Consider the following 20,659-nt stretch of genomic DNA (forward strand, 5'->3'; position numbering starts at 1 on the left):
GTATCAATGGTTGTATGGGATTGTGAGCAGGTAATTGAATGGTTGTAGGGGTGTGTGAGATAGTGTGTGAGTATTTTTGTTGGTGTGTAAGTGACTGTATGGGAATGTGAGTGGCAATTCGGTTAAATAATTAGGTATGTGACTTCCTACTTAGTAACTATGTGCTGGATGAGTAAGTAGGTGTCTGAGTGACTCTGTTAGTGAGTGAGTGTCTGTGTGAGTGGCTATACGAGATGAGTGATTAGATATCTGAATGACTGAGTGAGAGAGTGGGTGTATAAGTGGCTGTATGGGTGACTGAGTGGTTCTTGAAGTGAGTGTTTGGTCAAGTGAGTTGTTGTGTGAGTGATTGTATTTGAGAGTGAATGTTGGTGTGTGAGTGTCTGTGTAAATGAATGTATGGGTGAGTATGTAGATTTGGGAATATTGCATGGGTGTGTGAGTGGGTACCTGAGTGGTTGCATAGGTGTGTGAGTGGTTTTACAAGTGTGATAGTTGCTGCTTGGGTGTATAAGTAGGTATGTTAGTAACTGTGTGGGTGTGTGAGTGGATGTGTGAGTGACTATGTTGGTGAGTGAGTGGGTGTGTGAGTGACCTTATGGGTGAGTGAGTGGGTGTCTGAATAGCTGTATGAGTGACTGACTGGATGTGTAGGTGTGCTTTATTGGTGAGAGAGTTGTTGTTTGTGTGAGAGTTTAGTTGCATGAGTTGGTGGGGAAGTGGCTGTTTCAGAGAGTATATATCTCTGTGAATGGCTGTATGGGTGAGTAAACATGTATGTGAGTACTTGTATGTTTGTGTGAATGGTATGTAAGTAGTTGTGTGGGTATGTGAGTGAGTGTGAGATTGATTGTATTGGTGAGTGAGTGACTGTTTTAAGAGACTGCATGTGTGTGAGTGGCTGTATGGCTGAATACATGGGTATGTGAGTAGATGTATGGATGACTGGTACTGGTGCATGGGTGAGAGACTGCTTGTATGTGTACCTGTATGGGTGAGTGGGTGCTTGTGTGAGTGTCTGTACGAGTGAGTCAGTGGGTGTGTGAGTGACTCTATACATTAATGAGTGTATGCATGACTATTTGTATGTGTTTGTGAATGGGTATTTGAGTGGTTGTATGGGAGTTTGAGTGGGTGTATTAGAGGTTGTACGGGAGTGTGACTGGGTGTGTGAGTGTTTCTGTGGATGATGTCATCAGTGATGTAATTTGAGATGTCATCAGTAATGTCACTAACCATTTAATGAGTGATGTAATATATGAGGTCATAAGCAGTGCATTGCGGGGACATAAGATATAGTTAGTTCAGGTAACTATAACTGCAGATTTTCATTGGTTCTGTACGAGTGAAAACTGAGCCGAACTATAACGTCCCTGTACCCTTTCTTTTTTTAGTGAATTTCTAAGTTTTTTTATTCTATTTCCTAACTATAACCTACCTGTAACCTTTTTTTTAAGTGAATTTTTAAGGTTTTTCAAATTGTATTTCCTAACTATAACGTCCTTGTAACCTTTGGTTTTTTTAAGTGAATTTCTATGGTTTCTGAACAAGTAGGCACATTTGCAGAGTGCTGGAGAAAGATGGCAGGGCTTCCGAACAGCTCTCAGGATTCCCAGAGTGTGGGACCTACTGGATGTAACAGGAGTGTTTCTTGGTGTCATAAACCCACGTTCTTTAAAACAAAAGATTCGTGATTAATCTCATAGCTAAAAACCCACCCCTATCCCGTGCATCCAGCACTCCAGGAAAAGTATTACAAAACATGTGTGTATATGATAATCATGTATTCATATTTACTTAAACGAGTAATGTTATAATGTTATTCATGAAATAAATAATGTGTATTTGATTTTGTCAATGGTTGTTGTAAAACTGATTAATGTTCTAAGGCTCCGCTCTCAGGGTTGTAATTGGATACGCTCAAGCAGCACACTGCTGGAGATGCGGAGAATTCAAAGAAGCGCTCGCTTCCAAGTGCTTTCCCTCTTCGAGTCTCGCAATGAAAGGAAAGCATTGCAGAAAGATGCTTGTATCTAGTGGCTGGCTCGCGCTGTGTGAAATCCAGAACACAGCGTGAGCACGTTTAAATGTGCTTGCTCTTATGGACGTCCATGGGTGTGGCTGAGGTATTTAAAGCCACACCCAGGCTCTAGAAGGTGCTTAGCCTTCCGGATCTTCTCAGAGAAACATCGCGCAAGGAGATAAACATCGCGCTAGGAATCATCAACGCTTTTGGACTCATCACTTACCTTTTCTGCATCCACGCTCCCTAAATCTTCGATTTCTCGGCGAGATGAGACCTGAAAGAGAACAAGGAAAACTAAGTTAAGTGTAAACTCTTATTTCTTCAGACGCCCACCGCATGAAAGAGTTTTAAGAGAATACAAACAATTTTTGAACAAACCTTTGTTTACGAAATAACATAGGAACTAAGACTTTTGGGAATCATAGTATTCCAGAATGTTAAAAGCTACAGAAAACTTTGGATAATTTTGTTTCAGTCCTCGTAGAGAACAGTTTTGGGTTACAAGAAAGTTTTGTATATGTTTTTGCAACTTTTTACCCCTTTTTTCTTAGAAAAGCATGTTGTAAGAATGATAGGAGCAGAAGGTTAAAGAAGTAAGTGTAAAAGTGACATAGCTGTGCAGACTTTGCTCTGTAGAATGTAAAGGTGAATAATTACTAATAGAGTTTATATTGTTTGCTCTAAGACCTACTACATTTTTACCACTTAACCTGCGCTTATCTAAGGAGAGAACAAAACAACATCGGACACTCTCCATCTGACAGCAACCCCTAACCACCAGATGTCCCTCACGACGACTCCCTGGATGCAAAACCCTACTCTGTAGATCGCAGGTAGGAATCTTTGACACAGTTTAAAAGCATCTCTAAAAGAAAAAGGTTATTGCAAGAAAAGACAAGTTGTAGATTTAAAACTTCTTTGCTAAGGAATCTTCTTGTTGCCTCGCAGGTCGACTACAAGAACTTCATTAGCGTCAGAATACGGCCCTCCCTAATTCCTATCATCAACTGCAGTGTGAAATTGTTATCTCAGGTTGCAGAATAGAGGTACTGGGAGTTTGGCCCATAACGTCTCTGCGAAACTTCACCAAGCACCTTACTGGTAGGAGTCAGGAGAACTCAGGTAAGAGTGCTTGGTACACCTGACACTTGGCCCGAGAGGAGATGGCCTAGGGCGGTTGACCTCGAATCTGGGGAGCTAGGTTTGAGTCTCGGCAATGACACTGAACATCCTGTGATTCTGGGCAAATCACTTAATCTCCCCGTGCCTAACAAAAATGAATGTGTGTCCTAATGTAACGTAACTGGTGCTATGTATAGCGCTCTGATACCCGTTTCGGGTCAAGTTCGCACTATATAAAACTCTGCAACAAAAAAAGGTGCCTCAAAATCCAACTGGACTTCATCCCCCAACCAGTAGTGTGCCAGAAGGGGCATTTGCAGACTGGTAGAGAAAGGAGGCATGACCTTCAAAGACCTCTCAGCAATCCCGCTGTATGGGACTTATTGGAGGTAACAGGCAGGGTAATTGACAATCAAGGACCCTCAGCAGCTAAGGAGAGTTCATCCCCTAACCAGTTGTACACCAGAAGGTGTGTTTTCAGAGTGGAGAAGAAAGGGGGGTTGGCCTCTGATAACCTATCACCAATCCAGCCTGCTGGGATTTACTGGAGGTAACAGGAGGAGTAGTTTACCTTCAAGGACCCTCAAGAGTCAAGGAGACTTCATCCCCGAACTAGAAGTGCACCAGGAGGCACATTTGTAGAGTGGTGGAGAAAGGGAACATGGCCTCCGACAACCTCTCAGAAATACTGTTGTTTGGGACTTACTGGAGGTAACAGGAGAGGTAGTTCACCCTCAAATACACTCAGGTGTAAAGTGGACTTCATCCCCAAACAGTAGTTGGCCAGGAGGCACGTTTGCAGAGTAATTGACAAAGAGGGCAGGGCCTCCAAAGACCTCTCAGCAATTCCACTGTATGGAACTTACTGGAGGTAACAGAAGATGTTCTTGGTCCCCAAGGACCCTCAGCTTACAATGGGACTTCATCCCCCAAACAGTAGTGTTCCAGGAGGCGTGTTTGCACTGTGGCGACCCTCCGATCAACTCTCAGCAAACCCCCTGTGTGGGACTTACTGGAGGTAACAGGGGGGGTTGTTTGCCTTCAAGAACCCTCTGCAGCCAGCTGCTTCATTCCCAAACCAATTTTGCACCAGGAGGTGCATTTGAAGAGCGGTGCTGAAATATTTTTGATACATCAGGGGAGGGGGCTGCCTTTCCCTGGACTGATTTTGGCCACTGGGACCTCATCCCCTGGGGCTCAGGGCTTTATTTGTCATTTTATATTAAAGGTAGGGGGCCCAGCAGCCCCCCTACCAGGCCAGTTTCAGCCATGGGGACCACATCTCGGGGGCCTGGCATTTTTCTTATTTTTTATTTTTTTAAATAAGGGGAGGAGGCCCCATAGCCCCCCTGCCAGGCCAATTGTGGCCCCAAGGACCCCATCCCCTCGGGCCTGGCCACTATTTTGGTTACCCCCAGGGCTCCCACCCACATATGTTGGGATACGTGGGGGGAGCCTTAAGGGCCCGCTGTCTCTGTGAGAATTGCTTTTATAGATAGGGAGCTGTTAAACATGCAGCTTCTGCTGTGAAAAAGCAATTTTACTCTGCTTCCAGCAAGTGGAGCATTTTAAATGCTCTCGCTTGCTGAAAGCGGAGCATTTGCTATGGCTTGGCGGGAGCAGTTAAGCTCCCACCAAGCCATAGTAAACTGCGGGGCACCATGGGAAATAGCAGGAGCCGGCCCTGGTGGTCGCGGTCCCCAGGGCCATCCATGGCTCCAGGAAGAGGGCTACGCAGCCTCCCTCCTTCCTTGAATTTTGCCTTGGGGAAATGGTGGTCCCTGGTGCTGCAGGGGCATCTATGTAGCCCCCCCACATTGTTTAAAGATAAAGTCCCCGGGTGGTGGCAGTCCCTGGAGCTGAGGGGGTCAAAGGGGCCTTCCTATTTATAAATTAATAAGTCCCGGTGAGGTGGTGGTCCCCGGGGCTTCCCCGTATGTATTTCTAGACAAGCATTGGGGAGGTGGTTTTCCCCAGGGCATCAATAAACCCCATGAGACGGGGTCTTGTGTGCCCCCTACTTTATTATTAAAATGCCCCGGGTCCTGGCCCACCCCGGACCGATTAGTAACAAAGTACAGAAGTCTGTACTTCATTTAAAAAAAAGAATTCAGGCAGAGCTGCAGATCTAGTGCAACTCCCATTGAATTGTTTTTTCAAATAATGTTTTTTTGGCCCTGTGGGGCCCCCCCAAGAGGCCGAGGGGATCAGGGTGTTTCTTTCATGCTTCCTTTTCTTGTGTTTTTGTGACTCGGTTCAAGCAAAGTCACAAGAGGGCTGCCAACACTTCCTGCTTTATATTATTGGCAGCTAATCAGTTCCCAGCACGAGATCGGGAAAGGGTTCTCCACCTTCCTATGTATACCTATTTGGATTTTCTTTAATATTTCAAAACCTACTGAATGGATTTATACCAAATAACAAAAAGGCGCTTCCCTGGACCAAAATCTACCTACCTCACAAATTTGGTGTCATTGCGTTCAGCAATTCAGGCTGTAGTTGTGTCTAAAGTTCCTAAAGAATTTAACATAGGGAAAATGCATTTTGGGACCCTCTTTTTCTCAGCCCCCACTTGACAGATCACCCCAGAACTTTCAAGACAGCAGCTCAAGTGAGTGTCATATTAGTTTTGAAAATTTTGTTAGGATTTGTCGAATGGCCCCAAAGTTATTGTAAAATTAAAAAACGTTCTTCCTATGACATATATCTATACATCTTTATATCTATATATCTATTCACTGAAAAAACCATTGGTTTCAGGGGTGTTATAGTTAGCTGGACTTTTCACTTGTACAAAACCATTGAAATTCCCCCGTTATAGTTAGTTCAGCTAACTATAACTCGCGTGCCCGCAATGCACTGCTGATGACGTCACATATTACATCACTCATGACATGGTCAGTGACATCACTCATGACATCACTGATGACATCTCAAATGACATCACTGATGACATCACTGATGACATCATCCAGTGAATGTGTGTTTTTCTGAAAATTAAATATGTTTTATATATGTATATCTCAAGGTCGATGGAAGAATAAATGGGTATATAAGTGTCTAAATGGATGATTTGTTTTTGAAAAATTGATTGTGTAACTGACTGATTAAGTGTATCATAGTGAATACATGGCTTAGTGAGTAATGTTTAAATATGTAAATATCTGTATCAGTCTCTCACTTTGTGTATAAGTGGCTGCATGGGTTGGTGAGTAGCTACATGGGTGTCTATATAGGTTATTAGTTGGTTTTTTGAGTATCAGTCTGAGTGTCTGCATGGTTCGGTGGGGGGTATTACGTAGTGCATAGGTGCATGAATGAGTGACTCACTGTTTGTATGTGTTGAACACAGCATGTGTGCAGGACTGTATGGGTGGATGAGTGTGTGTATGGGTGTGTTAGTGAGTGAATGACTGTCTCAATAGTGTCTTTATGAGTAACTACATATGTTTTAAACTAGTATATGTGACTATTGGTGTATATATGTGAGTATATGTGAGAGTGAGAGATTGAAAGAGTTCCTGTATGAATAAGTATGTGTTTCTATAAGTGATTGTTTAAAAGACTAAGTATGTGTAAGTTTCCGTAGAAGTAAGTATGGTGGTGTGTGTATAACTGTATATGCAAGTAAATGTATGTTTGATTCTTTATTAGCATGAGTGACTATGTGTGTGAGTAACTCTATGGATGAGTGGCATTGTGTAACAGGATGTATAGGTGTATGAGTACATATGATGAGTGAGTACATGTATGAGTGACTGTATAGGACTGTTGGTGAATGAGTGGATGTGTATGTGGATCTTAGAATTACTGAAGAGGTTGTTGTAACTGGTATTGGTATGTCCATTGTTTTGAAAATTTTAGTCTCTATTTTTGAATGTGTGTATCAAAGGTTATATTAGGGTGAGAGGAGGTCTGCCACTCTATCACAAGGATGATGTCATCAGTGATGTCATCAGTGATGTCATTTGAGATGTCATCAGTGATGTCATGAGTGATGTCACTGACCATGTCATGAGTGATGTAATATGTGACGTCATCAGCAGTGCATTGCGGGCGCGCGAGTTATAGTTAGCTGAACTAACTATAACGGGGGAATTTCAATGGTTTTGTACAAGTGAAAAGTCCAGCTAACTATAACACCCCTGAAACCAATGGTTTTTTCAGTGAATTTCTGAGGTTTTTTAAATGCTAATTCCTAACTATAACGTGCCTGAAACCTATGGTTTTTTCTGTGAATTTCAAAGGTTTTTTAAATGCTAATTTCTAACTATGCCTACAGAGATAGGACATGTGAAGAAAGAAGAAAAAATGCACAGAAAGAAACAAAAGAAGTGCAGAAAGAAGCAACAGAAGTCCTCAAATACGAAGATAAGTGCAGGAAGAAGGATAACGTGCAGAAAGAACAAAAAGAAGAGCAGAAAGAAGCCTTGTTGCAAAATCATCCTGTACCCTCAACTTTTTCAGACGGATACTGGTGGTAACTGAGTCTGACTAACCAGTCCTAGAGCCAGTGCTATGTTAAAAGACACTTAGAATACAGTGAAAACACCTACATACACTAGGGAACATTATGCGTTGGGGTCCCCCTGTGATTAGCATGACCTCCTCTGTAAGCCCCTAGTATATAATAGGGCATGGGGATTAAAACTACCTCTTAAAACAGGCCACAGGGCGTTTTTGCACACGTTAACTCAGGCCCCGTCCCCTCCATTCACCACTGTGTAAACACGCCCTGTGTCCATTTTTAGTTGGGAGATTAAGTTCATTTGAATCCTGAGGGTCCCTAGGGTCCAACTAGCCCACTAGGTACCTCCAGTAAGTGCCACAGAGCTGCGTTGCAGAGAGGTGTTAAAAGTGGCACGGCCTGGACCACCTCTCTGCAATGCAGCTCAGTGGCGCTTACTGGAAGCACTTGGTGGGCTAGTTAGCCCCCAGGGGCCCTCAGTATTGAAGGGAAATTATATCCCCAATTTAAAACGTGCCATAGTGCGTGTTTGCACACGTCACCTCAGGCCCCGTCCCCTCCATTCACCACTGTGTAAACGCGCCCTGTGGCTGTTCTAAGTTGAGAGATTAAGTCCCCTTGAATCCTAAGGGTCCCTAGGGTCAAACTAGACCACTAGGTACCTCCAGTAAGCGCCACAGAGCTGCGTTGCAGAGAGGTGTAAAAAGGGGCTTGGCCTCAGAACACCTGGCTGCAGCGCAGCTCCCTGGCGCATACTGGAGATGCCTGTTGGGGGCGCGTTTGCAGAGTGCTGCACGGAGGGGGCATGGCCTCCGGCACGATGCCAGTCTTTTATTTATTTTAGTTTTTTAAGAAGGGGGGCTGTTTGGTTCCCCTTCTTATTCTAATTTATTGTCCCTGATGACCCCATCCCCCAGGGCCAGTCTCCTAATTATATTTTTTTGACCCCAATCCCCAGGGCCGGCCACTGTTTTTTATTATTTTTAAAAAATATATATTTATAGACACACCTAGGACATGCTGGACAAACCGTTCGTACCTATCACCATGACGATTTGCGTGATATTCATTAAAAGGCGACTATGCATGCAATGAATCCACGTGGAATGTATTTACACCACTAGTGAAGCTCTGACATGTCTGATGCCCTACCGTGCCTAATCCTGGTAGACACCCTTGTCGTTTATTTATACAAACATGGGTAGCTATTGACGGGCACATTTAATACACATGCACACCAAGCCATTCAAAGGGGATTCGACAAAAATTCGACCAAAACTATGCAAGAAACCCCCCTCACGGTTAATAAAACACACATCCACTGCCGGATGTGTAATACTTTTTATTTTACTCTTTGGAAAGGGGACGAACATCACTTGAGAGTCACAGCGTGCTCCTGACAGAGCCCAATGCTGTGTTACACCCACCATTGCCTGCCGAGTGCCACACACCTCTGTGTTGTATTCCACTAGCTAGTGCATATGCTATGACACTCTCTAGCCCATGTGCACTGTAACACCACCCCGTGAATATGTCATGCCACACTTGTCTTCGCACGGGTTATATTGCCCCATCTAACGTGCCTTTCTCGATGCCTATGTTATAACGCACAGTGCTATGCCATACATATTACAATCTGGGATCCATATCTTTGTCACAGTGCATATGCAACGTTACACTCCCCAGCACATATTTTATATTACAACTTTAGAGACTAGTTAGGTTACACAACACTGCCCTGTGCATATTACACTCCAAGGCGCATATCGCATAGCACGCGCTAGTGCCTGTGCTATCTCGCGCTCTCCAATGAATCTGTCATTGCGCACAATGTATTGCATATTATATTTCACGCCCAGTTCATCTTATATCACACTTTTTGGTGCATAGTTTATACCATACAGTATATCTAGTTTTCATTTTCAATCGTGCTCTCAGGACTATGTTCTATATAACACTGTGTTCACCTACCCTTTTCACGGGCATTACATTTTGCGATAGGGGGTGGAGGGTCAGGGGGTGTTTCTGCCAAGTGAGCCCGGAGTCACAGTCACAAACGTCCTCTTCTTCCTGAATAAAAGTGAGATTATGCTGCATACTTGTTCATATTTTAAGTAGTTCGCACAGACACAATGTTTTAAAAACAATAAAGTTCCTAATACCCGCCTTCTCTGAACAGTTAGCTTGCTGCCCCATCCCCTTCCTCCCTATCCTCTGTTGTGTGAATCCATGGACTAGCCTCCTCCCTCCTGCCATGCATGGTCTGATGTGCTGCCACTGCCCTCAATTTAGTATGATGTACCAGTCCACTCCTCCTGCCCTCCATTGCCCAATTCTATGCCCCATCATTGACCTCCTGCTTAAACTCTGTGCTTAGCTTGCTGCCCCTATTCTCCTTCCCCCTGCCCTCCGATGTCTTTGTGCATGCCCCTGCTCCATCCTTTTTGCCCACCATGTCCCATGGACCTGCCACTCCTATCTACTCTGAGTGTTCTGTTGAGCTGCCACTCCCCTCCCACCTGCCTAGCATTGTCAGATGACTGTAACCTGTCCCTGCCACCTCCACCCTGCCTGTCCACATGCCATGCCCCTATCCTCTTCCTCCTGTCCTACATGGTCCATTGTACTGCCACACCCTTCTGCCCTCCCTGGTCTGTTGTGCTGCAACTGCTCCTCCTGCCTGCCCCGTGTGGTCTGTTGTGAGGTCCCTTCCCCTGAACTTTCTTGTCTGTGCACAGGTCCTGACCCTCCCTTCTATCCTACATCGTCCTTTGTGCATGCCCCTCCACCCTCCTTCTTGCCCATCATAGCCATTGTGCTGCCACTAACCCTCCCACTTGCCATGCATGGTCTTCTGTGCTGCCATGGCCCCTCCCACCTTCCCTGTGTGGTCAGTTAGCTGCCCCTGACCCCCTCCCACCTTCCCTCCATGGTCTGTGTGTATGCCATCACAGTCTCACTGTTGCTCTTCATGGTGTGTCTTGCTTCTAGTGCCCATCCTGCCTGACCTCCATGGCTATCTTGTTGCTCCTGCCCTGCCCCCTTGCCCCCAGCCCTACTCCCTCCCTCCTGGCTTGTCTGTTCCATTGTAATGCCCCTGATCCGTCCCTCCTGCCCTTTATGGTCTGTTATGCTGCAGCTTTCTCTCCTGTCTGTCCATTATGGTCAGCTAGCTACCATTGCCTCTTGCCCCTCTGTTCTCTGTTGTCCATGTGCATGGTCCTGTCCCCTCCCTCTTGCTTTCTATGGATTGTTGTGCTGCACTCCCGTCCTGCATGCCCTGTGTGGTGTATTGTGCTGCTGTAAGCCCTGATGCCTGCCCTGCAGGGTCAGTTTGGTGCACCTCTCCATGTCCCTCCTGTCCTCTGTTATCCAAGTCCATGTCCCTATCCCATTTCCTTCCATGATCCAATGTACCATACTTGCGAACATTTTGAACTTGGTAAGAGGGAGATTTTGAAAAAAAACTGGGGTATTGATTTTCCCCTTTGAGTTACATTGAAAAAGAGGATATTGTAGACAGGAGACAGATCAAATAAAGCCCATTTGAGCTTAAAAACATTGGACGTTTCCTGGCTGAATCGGGTCTGTTGGCATGTATGGTTGTACTACCATTGCCTCTTCCTTCTGCCCACAATGGTCTATTACATTGCCACAGCCTTAAAGGAGGGTAGATTTTGTATCACAGGGGGCCCCTGGCCCGTTCTGTCCACACCTGAAGTATGAGACCCTTGTCCTTGCCCTGCCAGCTGCATTTGTAGGCCGTATTAAATTGACCAGCGGGTCCTGTGTTGCTATATAATTATCCTGAGACATCCTTACCACTCAGCCAGCATAAAACCCCTGTGTAGGCCCTTCTGTTCAATATGTAGGCCTCTTTGTTAAATTGACCATAGCTCTGCAATTTTAGTGTATAGCAGTCTGAAGGCAGGTCTGCGAGGCCTTCTGATCCAAACTAGTAGCCCCCACCCTACCCGAGTGCTCCGTGCTCGGTATCAAAGTTCAACATCCCCCTGAAGCTGTCGACATACAGTAGGCTGCATCCTGGACTGGTACTTGCTTCCTGGGCAGGTTTCCCGCTTTTAAGGAAGTGGCAACCGCAGAGCGTCAAGTTAGGAGAACTGAGGAGATTTTATACATGAATATATTGAATTCCCGTACAATACCCATTATTTTCTGCTTGCTCTATGGAACTTACGATAAGCGATTAGCCTGAGAGACTGACCTTTTCACCCAGTCCATTGTCAGCATTAAGTGGGTAAATGACGAAATGTCTGGTAAAATCTGCAGACGAAGCTTTTGGGTAGCATACGTAGGTAGATGTAGCGTCAAAGGAGCCCACAAAATGATATAAAAAGGGAGCACCCACAGATATCGACGGACTACCTCGCCGTCTGTATGTAGGTTAACAGGCAGTGCAGGTTTTCCCCAAGAGCTGGGAGCTCTTGTCTTCCTTTGCTTAAAATGTCTTGCTCTGCTTTGCTTGAAGTATCTTATTCTATTTTACCTATATGAAATGTCATGTTATGTTTAACCATTGTTCTCTTTACTTTTGCATTTAAAAGATTTTGTATTGTAATTGCAGGAATGCTTGCTCTAAGAGTAAACGTGAGTGTTCCTAGGTAACATTTTCCTTGGTGTAACTTGTTTCTCATGATGCATTTATAGATGTGTTTTCTCTCTCTCTCTGTCAGTACATTAATTGAGATACAGAGAATATTATGACAGCTGTATGATTATCTGGATTCTGTATTTTGTACTTTATGTCTCTATTCTGCAGTTTCTTTGAAGTTGCATCTTCTCATTAAACTGCCATTGTATTCTGCCTCCAATTCCATGTCTCATATGTCTGTTTTCTTCATTTTTGGAGCAAGCGTTCCTAGGCACCCCGGCTCAAATTAAGGTGCCCCTTTTGTCCCTGACTCACTCTCCTGCTCAGTTCTGTGGTGGCTCCCGGGGATCTGGGGACCGCCCCTAGCTTCCTTGACCCGTAATAGATCTTCCCTCCAACAGCCTCTCTTGCAAGTCCTGTATTGTTGGTTTGTTGCCCCTGCCCCCCTTTCCACTGCCCTCCATAGTCTGTTGTGCTTCCACGGCCCTTCCTGCCTGCTCAGTGTGGTTAAATTGTTGCCTTTGCACCCTCCTACCTGCCTTCAATTTTCAGAGTCCGTGCCCCTGGCCTCTGCCTCTCAACAGTATCCTAATGAACAACTAGATTGCTAACATTCTATATTTATTACAAAAGTGTGGAACGCCTGACATCATCTTGATGTAATCAAAACTGTAATACCTAGAGCATTTCCTTTAGAAATTACATATATGAAATGGTCTTATTGGCATCAAAATTATGGTTAGTGCTCTAAAAGACTAAAATAAGGACATATTTTCTGAGTTTTCAAATAGCGACAAAGCACTTTTAAATTATTTGTTATCTTTATGTTTTTTTATCCAGTTGACCACTTGATTAAATGTTGCACTTAGGGGAGAGGATGTGGTGTTACTTCCAGAACTGCAGACTTTGCAACTGGGGAACCAGGTTGAAGTTTCTGCTTCAGCTCGACATTCTGTGATTCTGGTCAAATCACTTAGTCTCCCCATGTCTACAACCAAAATGAATTTGTTCTTGTGTGATGTAACCAATGCTCATGTAAAGCACTCCAATACCTGACAAGTCTGCACTATATAACACTGCAAAAACACAAAATAATAAGTGTTTTGCACACTTCTGTCATTGGGCTATATTTGGGCTACATCTGGGTGATTTTGGGCTACATTTGGGCTCTTTTGTCTCCGGTGGCCATCTTGGGAGATTTATTTGTTATGAAGTTTCCTAATTTCCTCATGTACTGCAGTCTCCTCAGTAGGAAATGCTTTCAGTTTTTTACTTTGATTCCATCGTGAAGGTATTCAGATATGTCACACATTTGCCATAAATTCTGAATGTTAGCACTCTAGTTGCTCATTAGATCACTGTAGTAAAACTACTGCACCATGGAAGTCTGCTCCTGGTATTAAAAGTGCATGTTTCAGTCTGCATGTCAGAATTTTTTAATGAAATAGAAGAGGATTTGAGAAGTCACTCAAAATGTGCCCTCATTTTCTTTCTTCAGCATTAATCATAATTTCTATGGCAAAATGAACCTCCTCATTGTGTTCCTTTTTAAATTAAATGTTTTAAGTGTTACCAGTTTATTCCAATCAAGATGGCTTCAGGTGTGCCATACTTTTGTCATAATGAAGACAGTAAGCGCTCTAGTTGTTTTTAAGAACATTCTGGGACATTCTGTCATTGGGCTATACTTGGGCTACATCTGGGTGATATTTGGGCTACATTTGGGCTCTTTTGTCTCTGGTGGCCATCTTGGGAGACTTATTTGTTATGAAGTTTCCTAATTTCCTCATTTACTGCAGTCTCCTCAGTAGGAAATACTTTCAGTTTTTTACTTTGATTCCATCAAGAAGGCATTCAGATGTGTCACACATTTGCCATAAATTCAGAATGTTAGCACTCTTTTTGCTCATTAGATCACTGTAGTAAAGCTACTGCTCACCAGGGAAAACTGCTGCTGGTATTGAAAGTGCATGTTTCAGTCTGCATGTCAGAATTTTTTAATGAAATAGAAGAGGATTTGAGAAGTCACTCAAAATGTGCCCTAATTTTTCTTTCTGCATCACTAATCATACTTTTTATGGAAAAATGAACCCCCTCATTTTGTTCCTTTTTATTTTAAATGTTTTAAGAGTTACCACTTTAATCCAAGCAAGATGGCTTCAGGTGTGCCATACGTTTATCATAAGTAGGACTGTTAGCGCTCTAGTAGTTCTTTGGAACACTCTGGGAAGCTGCAGTAGAACACAAAGGAATCAACTGACAGTCTCTGCCCTTGTTGGATGTACATGTTTTACTGAGAATGTCAGACTTCATTCTCACATGACTGAGAAAGATAATGTGAATTTACAGAAAATAAGCTCTCAGTTTAGCCTATAGATCACCTTCCAAACCTCTGTGGTAAAAGCATGAGAAAATATTTTTCTCTCAATCATGATATCCCAGCAGAAGGCTTTTTCACATGGTGAAATCACCTTAGAACATACCACAATTCCTAAAATGAGTATGGTACCATCAACAAATGATTTATAATGTAACTAAAGTCTTAAAACCTTCTATTAACTGCAATGCTTTTTAATGAGGTGCTATCATGTATATTGGTCCCAAGATGGCTGCCAACACTTCTTGGATGAAGTGCTGACAGCCAATCAGATCTCAGGATGAGATGTGTGGTTAGGCTCCGCCCACATATATATATGCTTTTAAATGCTATTTTCTCAGGAAATACTGAACAGATTTACACCAGACCTGCAAAAGGCACTTCCTTGACCTTATGGCTACCTCTCTGCCAAATTTCAAGTAATTCTGTTCAGCCGTTCGGGCTGTAGCTGTGTCTAAAGGTCCTATGGAAAAATGCATGGGGAAAACGCGTTTTGGGACCCCCCTTTTTTCTCGGCCCCTGCTTGACGAATCCCCCCGAGACTTTCAGGGTAGGAGCGGAGCGTAGCGCCCCACCTATTTTGAAAATTGCGTGAGGATTCGTCGACCGGCGCCAAAGTTATTCCAAATCCAACGTTGTCCATGACCCCATTCTCTGCATCCACCGGACTCAAGCTTGCAGGACATGGTTCTGCCACCTGTCTACACATACCTGGGTGCCCCCCAGGACACTGGCCAGGATCCCTGACCTCTGCGCATGACTGTTGCTGTACTCAATGTGTCTGTCAGCACGGTTGTTCGGCCACCCCCTCAGCTGGTTCTGCCCATCACGGGTGTGTATGGTGCTCCATGTCTGTCTTGCCTAATAAACTGTGACCCATGTGTCCTGTGCCAGACTCAGGCCCCAGGGTGTGGATGGTTGAAGTGAACAGATGACTCAGGCATGTTTAGACTGTACAAGACACATGTTAGGTAATAATGCTACCAGCAGGCATCTACTCTTAATAGTGTGATTTATTATTGGGGGGGGGGGGACAAAGTGAGGGGCTTTCCGGGATTAGGGAATCCAAAGTTCAGTAGGGGAGTTGGTGTCCTTGCCATTGGAAATCCTCAGAGTCCATGCCACAGTCTTTGTCAACATTGGTCAGCCAGTGACCAGCAGGGCCATGTGGCAGAGAATGTCTCTTGATGCTGTGATGCTGTTGCTCCAGTGGGCCAGGTGCCAGGCCAGGTGTCCTGGGAGATGGTGATATAGCAGCCACCCTCACGGTCCTTTCCGTGGACGACCCGGCTTCCTGCGGGGAACCTCAGCAGCAGGCCATGACGACGTCTGGGATGCTCCGTCGGATGTTTCCTCCTCCTCCTCCTGATCCCTCCCTGTGGGTGGTGATGTTCTCCGCCTTCTGGCACAGGGAGGGTCGGCCATGGTGTCGGCCATCCGACGGAGTGTAGCGTGAATCCCCTGGAACGCCGTCACTTGCTCAGCCTGTCTGTCCTCCATCCTCCGTTGGTGTACCTGTAGACAGGCTATTAGCTCCGCATGTTGCTGGGCCTGCTGGACCTTGATCCCCTCGAGGACGGACACAACCTGGGCCATGCCCGTGGTGTCCTGCCGGTATGAGTCCAGGATGTTACGGACATGGGAAAATAACGGATCCCCAGCCAACTGGTCAGGCTCGCGCCTCCGCCGTCCTCCACTCCCACCACCCCTGCCCACTTGCGTCTGGCCTGCACTTGTGGGCACATCGGGTCTCCGGGACCCCTGAGGGGTGGCATTGGCGTTGTCGCCTGCCTCCTCCTGGGTGCCCGGGACACCGTGTCCCTCCTGGCGAGCCTGGCTGCATTGTGGTGTTGGGGCAGGGATCCTGGGTGTCTCCTGGGATGTGGCAGGAGTGGGGGTGGTGGTTGGCACGGTTGTACCTGACGCAGGTGCTGCAGGTGGTTGGACACCAGAGGGGCCAGGTCGGTCGGGGTCGTCCGCAGAGTGGTGAGAGTGGTCGCTGCCGGTGGGATCGGTCTCCTGCAGATCCGGGTCCTGTGAGTGTTCCCCCCCAGTGTTGGCGGGTGCAGCACGACGTTGACCTGTGTGTGAGAGAGAAAATGTTAATTTTGGTCCATGCAACATCCATGTTTCATCCGTTTCAAAGTTGGCACATTTCCTCTTGGAATTAGGATCTGTCTTGCATTCCACTCACAGTGCACTTGTGCATGGGTGTGTCCCTTGGGCACCAATTTGGCCCCTTTAACTATGTGTGGCACAGTCTTACTTGCTGCGTCAAGTGTGACTGCAGTCAGCAGTGGAGTGTGCAGGTGTGGCGAGCCATGCATTTGCGCCTTCCTTGTAGCACTGTACATGTGCACATGGAGTGGATCCACACACTTATATGATGCAGGTGGCTGTCCTTGTGCTCGTGTACAGGTTGTGACATGGCCCTGCGTTTTGCCATGTACGCAGTCCACCTGCTGACGAGCAGACATTCCCACACACCAAAGGACTGATTTGCTATCCCTGTGTCTCCCTCCTTCTCTGTCCCCCTCTCCCTCCCTCTCTGTCCCCCTCTCCCTCCCTCTCTGTCCCCCTCTCCCTCCCTCTCTGTCCCCCTCTCCCTCCCTCTGTGTGTCAGCCTCCTCCCTCTGTCCGTCTTCCTGTGTCTCCCTCCCTCTCTGTCCCCCTCTCCCTCCCTCTCTGTCCCCCTCTCCCTCCCTCTGTGTGTCAGCCTCCTCCCTCTGTCCGTCTTCCTGTGTCTCCCTCCCTCTCTGTCCCCCTCTCCCTCCCTCTCTGTCCCCCTCTCCCTCCCTCTCTGTCCCCCTCTCCCTCCCTCTGTGTGTCAGCCTCCTCCCTCTGTCCGTCTTCCTGTGTCTCCCTCCCTCTCTGTCCCCCTCTCCCTCCCTCTCTGTCCCCCTCTCCCTCCCTCTGTGTGTCAGCCTCCTCCCTCTGTCCGTCTTCCTGTGTCTCCCTCCCTCTCTGTCCCCCTCTCCCTCCCTCTCTGTCCCCCTCTCCCTCCCTCTGTGTGTCAGCCTCCTCCCTCCCTCCGTGTGTCAGCCTCCTCCCTCTGTCCGTCTCCCTCCCTCTCAGTCCCCCTCTCCCTCCCTCTGTGTCCCCCTCTCCCTCCCTCCGTGTGTCACCCTCTGTCACCTTGGCCCAGTTTCCTGGGCACACACTGTTAGCAGATCTTTGAGTGGCCCTTGGCCTGTTGATGTGAGTTTGTTTCTGATCTCCAGGCACCCATTTTGTCTGCTGTGTGTCTGTGCGCTGCTGCTGTGGTGGTGTGTGCTGCCACTCTTTCACAATGTTGGCTGTTCATTAGCTGCTGTCATGTGCAAAACAGTGCCTTCACCCCCATGTGTTGATGCAAGGCGTCCGCCATTTGCTGGCAAGTCATTCCTGTGTTGGGACACAGTGTTTGTCTGGCTGTGACCTAGGCCATATGGGCAGAGGGCATTGTTGTCTGCTTTGGAGTCGCACTATGTGATTTTTGGTGCCCAGCCTCCCGCCATCCGGGTTACCGTGTCATGTGTTGTTGTCTTCTGTGGCCTGTGACTTGACATTGTCCAGCTGGGTGCATGGTGGCAGCAGTGGCATGTGCCTGCTCATGGAGTGTGGTTGAGTCATGCGATGGCTTGTGGTGGTTGCGTGCCTGTTAGTAATTTTGGTTGTGGTTGCAGTTCCCCCATGTGAGGTGCGTTGTTTGTGTACTCACCCGGGTCTCGGAGTCCTTCTACTCCTTCAACTGCCTCCACCGGCAGTATGGCCATCACCCTCTCCTCCCAGGGATGGTACTGTACGGCTCTGCGGGAGGGCCCTCCTCCGGTGGCGTTGGCCTGGTCGTGTTCCTCCTGCCTCTTGGCTCTGACCCTCCTCCGCAGATCGTACCACCTGTTCTGGCAATCCTGCTTGGTCCTCCTGGTGTCCGCAACAGCATTCACAGCATCGACGATGGTCTGCCACATGGCTGTTTTGGCTGCCTGGCTGGTGCTTCTGACCAATGTTCCAAAGATCTGTGGCTCGACTCTGAGGATTTGATCAACAAGGACCTCCAACTCTCGGTGACTGAACTTTGGATTCTTGGTAGTGGGCATGGTGAGGGGTGTGGGTGGGGATGGTGTGGGTGTGTGGGGTGTGTGGATGTTGGGGGGGGGTGTGGATGGTTGTGTGTGCGTGTGAATGTGATGAGAGGGTGTTTGTGAGGGTGGTCGTGTGAAGGTGTGCAAGTGTAAGGTGTGGTGTAGCTTGTAGTCTGGTTCTGTGGTGTCTGGCAGCAGTGAGTCTGTTGCAAAGGCTCATGGTTTGTGTGTGTGGGCCCTTTTTATTGGTCCATGGGTGGGTGTGGCAGTTTTTGAATTTTGGGTGGGTGTGTTATAAGGAGTGGTGGTGTATTGGGCCTCTGTTTGTTTTTGGCAGTTGCAGGTCAGTGATTGTGTTATTTTAGTGGTTGTTGGCCATGTTTAGTGGCTGTGTGCCTTTCGAATGGTGTATTCTTGTGTTGTTTTATTTTGTCCTGGTTGTGTACGTGCGTTTTGAGCGTGTGTACGGTGTGTACATGGGCCATTTGGTTGTACGATTATGTCCTTGTGTGTGGCTTTGTACGACTCGTACATGCAGTTGTGATGTTGGGGCATGGGGTGCGCTCCGTACTTAGGAGGTTGTGTTGGGGGTGCGCCAGGAACTACTGGGGTGTAGGTTCACGGTGGTACGACACGTACTGGGGTGGGGGTACGACTGGAACGTACTGGGGTGTAGGTACACGGGGGGTATGACACGTACTGGGGTGGGGGTGGGGCTCGAACGTACTGGGGTGTACATAGACGGTGGTACGACACGTACAGGGGTGGGGGGGTGTACATTGACGGTGGTACGACACGTACAGGGGTGGGGGGGTGTACATTGACGTTGGTACGACACGTACTGGGGTGGGGGTACGACTGGAACGTACTGGGGTGTAGGTACACGGGGGTATGACACGTACTGGGGTGGGGGTGGGGCTCGAACGTACTGGGGTGTACATAGACGGTGGTACGACACGTACAGGGGTGGGGGGGTGTACTTTGACGGTGGTACGACACGTACAGGGGTGGGGGGGTGTACATTGACGGTGGTACGACACGTACAGGGGGGGGGGTGTACATTGACGTTGGTACGACACGTACTGGGGTGGGGGTACGACTGGAACGTACTGGGGTGTAGGTACACGGGGGGTATGACACGTACTGGGGTGGGGGTGGGGCTCGAACGTACTGGGGTGTACATAGACGGTGGTACGACACGTACAGGGGTGGGGGGGTGTACTTTGACGGTGGTACGACACGTACAGGGGTGGGGGGGTGTACATTGACGGTGGTACGACACGTACAGGGGTGGGGGGGTGTACATTGACGTTGGTACGACACGTACTGGGGTGGGGGTACGACTGGAATGTACTGGGGTGTAGGTACACGGGGGGTATGACACGTACTGGGGTGGGGGTGGGGCTCGAACGTACTGGGGTGTACATAGACGGTGGTACGACACGTACAGGGGTGGGGGGGTGTACTTTGACGGTGGTACGACACGTACAGGGGTGGGGGGGTGTACATTGACGGTGGTACGACACGTACAGGGGTGGGGGGGTGTACATTGACGTTGGTACGACACGTACTGGGGTGGGGGTACAACTGGAACGTACTGGGGTGTAGGTACACGGGGGGTATGACACGTACTGGGGTGGGGGTGGGGCTCGAACGTACTGGGGTGTACATAGACGGTGGTACGACACGTACAGGGGTGGGGGGGTGTACATTGACGGAGGTACGACACGTACAGGGGTGGGGGGGTGTACATTGACGGTGGTACGACACGTACAGGGGGGGTGTACATTGACGGTGGTACGACACGTACTGGGGTGGGGGTACGACTGGAACGTACTGGGGTGTAGGTACACGGGGGTATGACACGTACTGGGGTGGGGGTACGACTGGAACGTACTGGGGTGTAGATTGACGGTGGTACGACACGTACTGGGGTGGGGGTACGACTGGAACGTACTGGGGTGTACCTAGATGGGTGGGGGTATACATA

Source organism: Triturus cristatus, chromosome 8 (assembly GCF_964204655.1).
Source record: "Triturus cristatus chromosome 8, aTriCri1.1, whole genome shotgun sequence".
Taxonomy (NCBI): domain Eukaryota; kingdom Metazoa; phylum Chordata; class Amphibia; order Caudata; family Salamandridae; genus Triturus; species Triturus cristatus.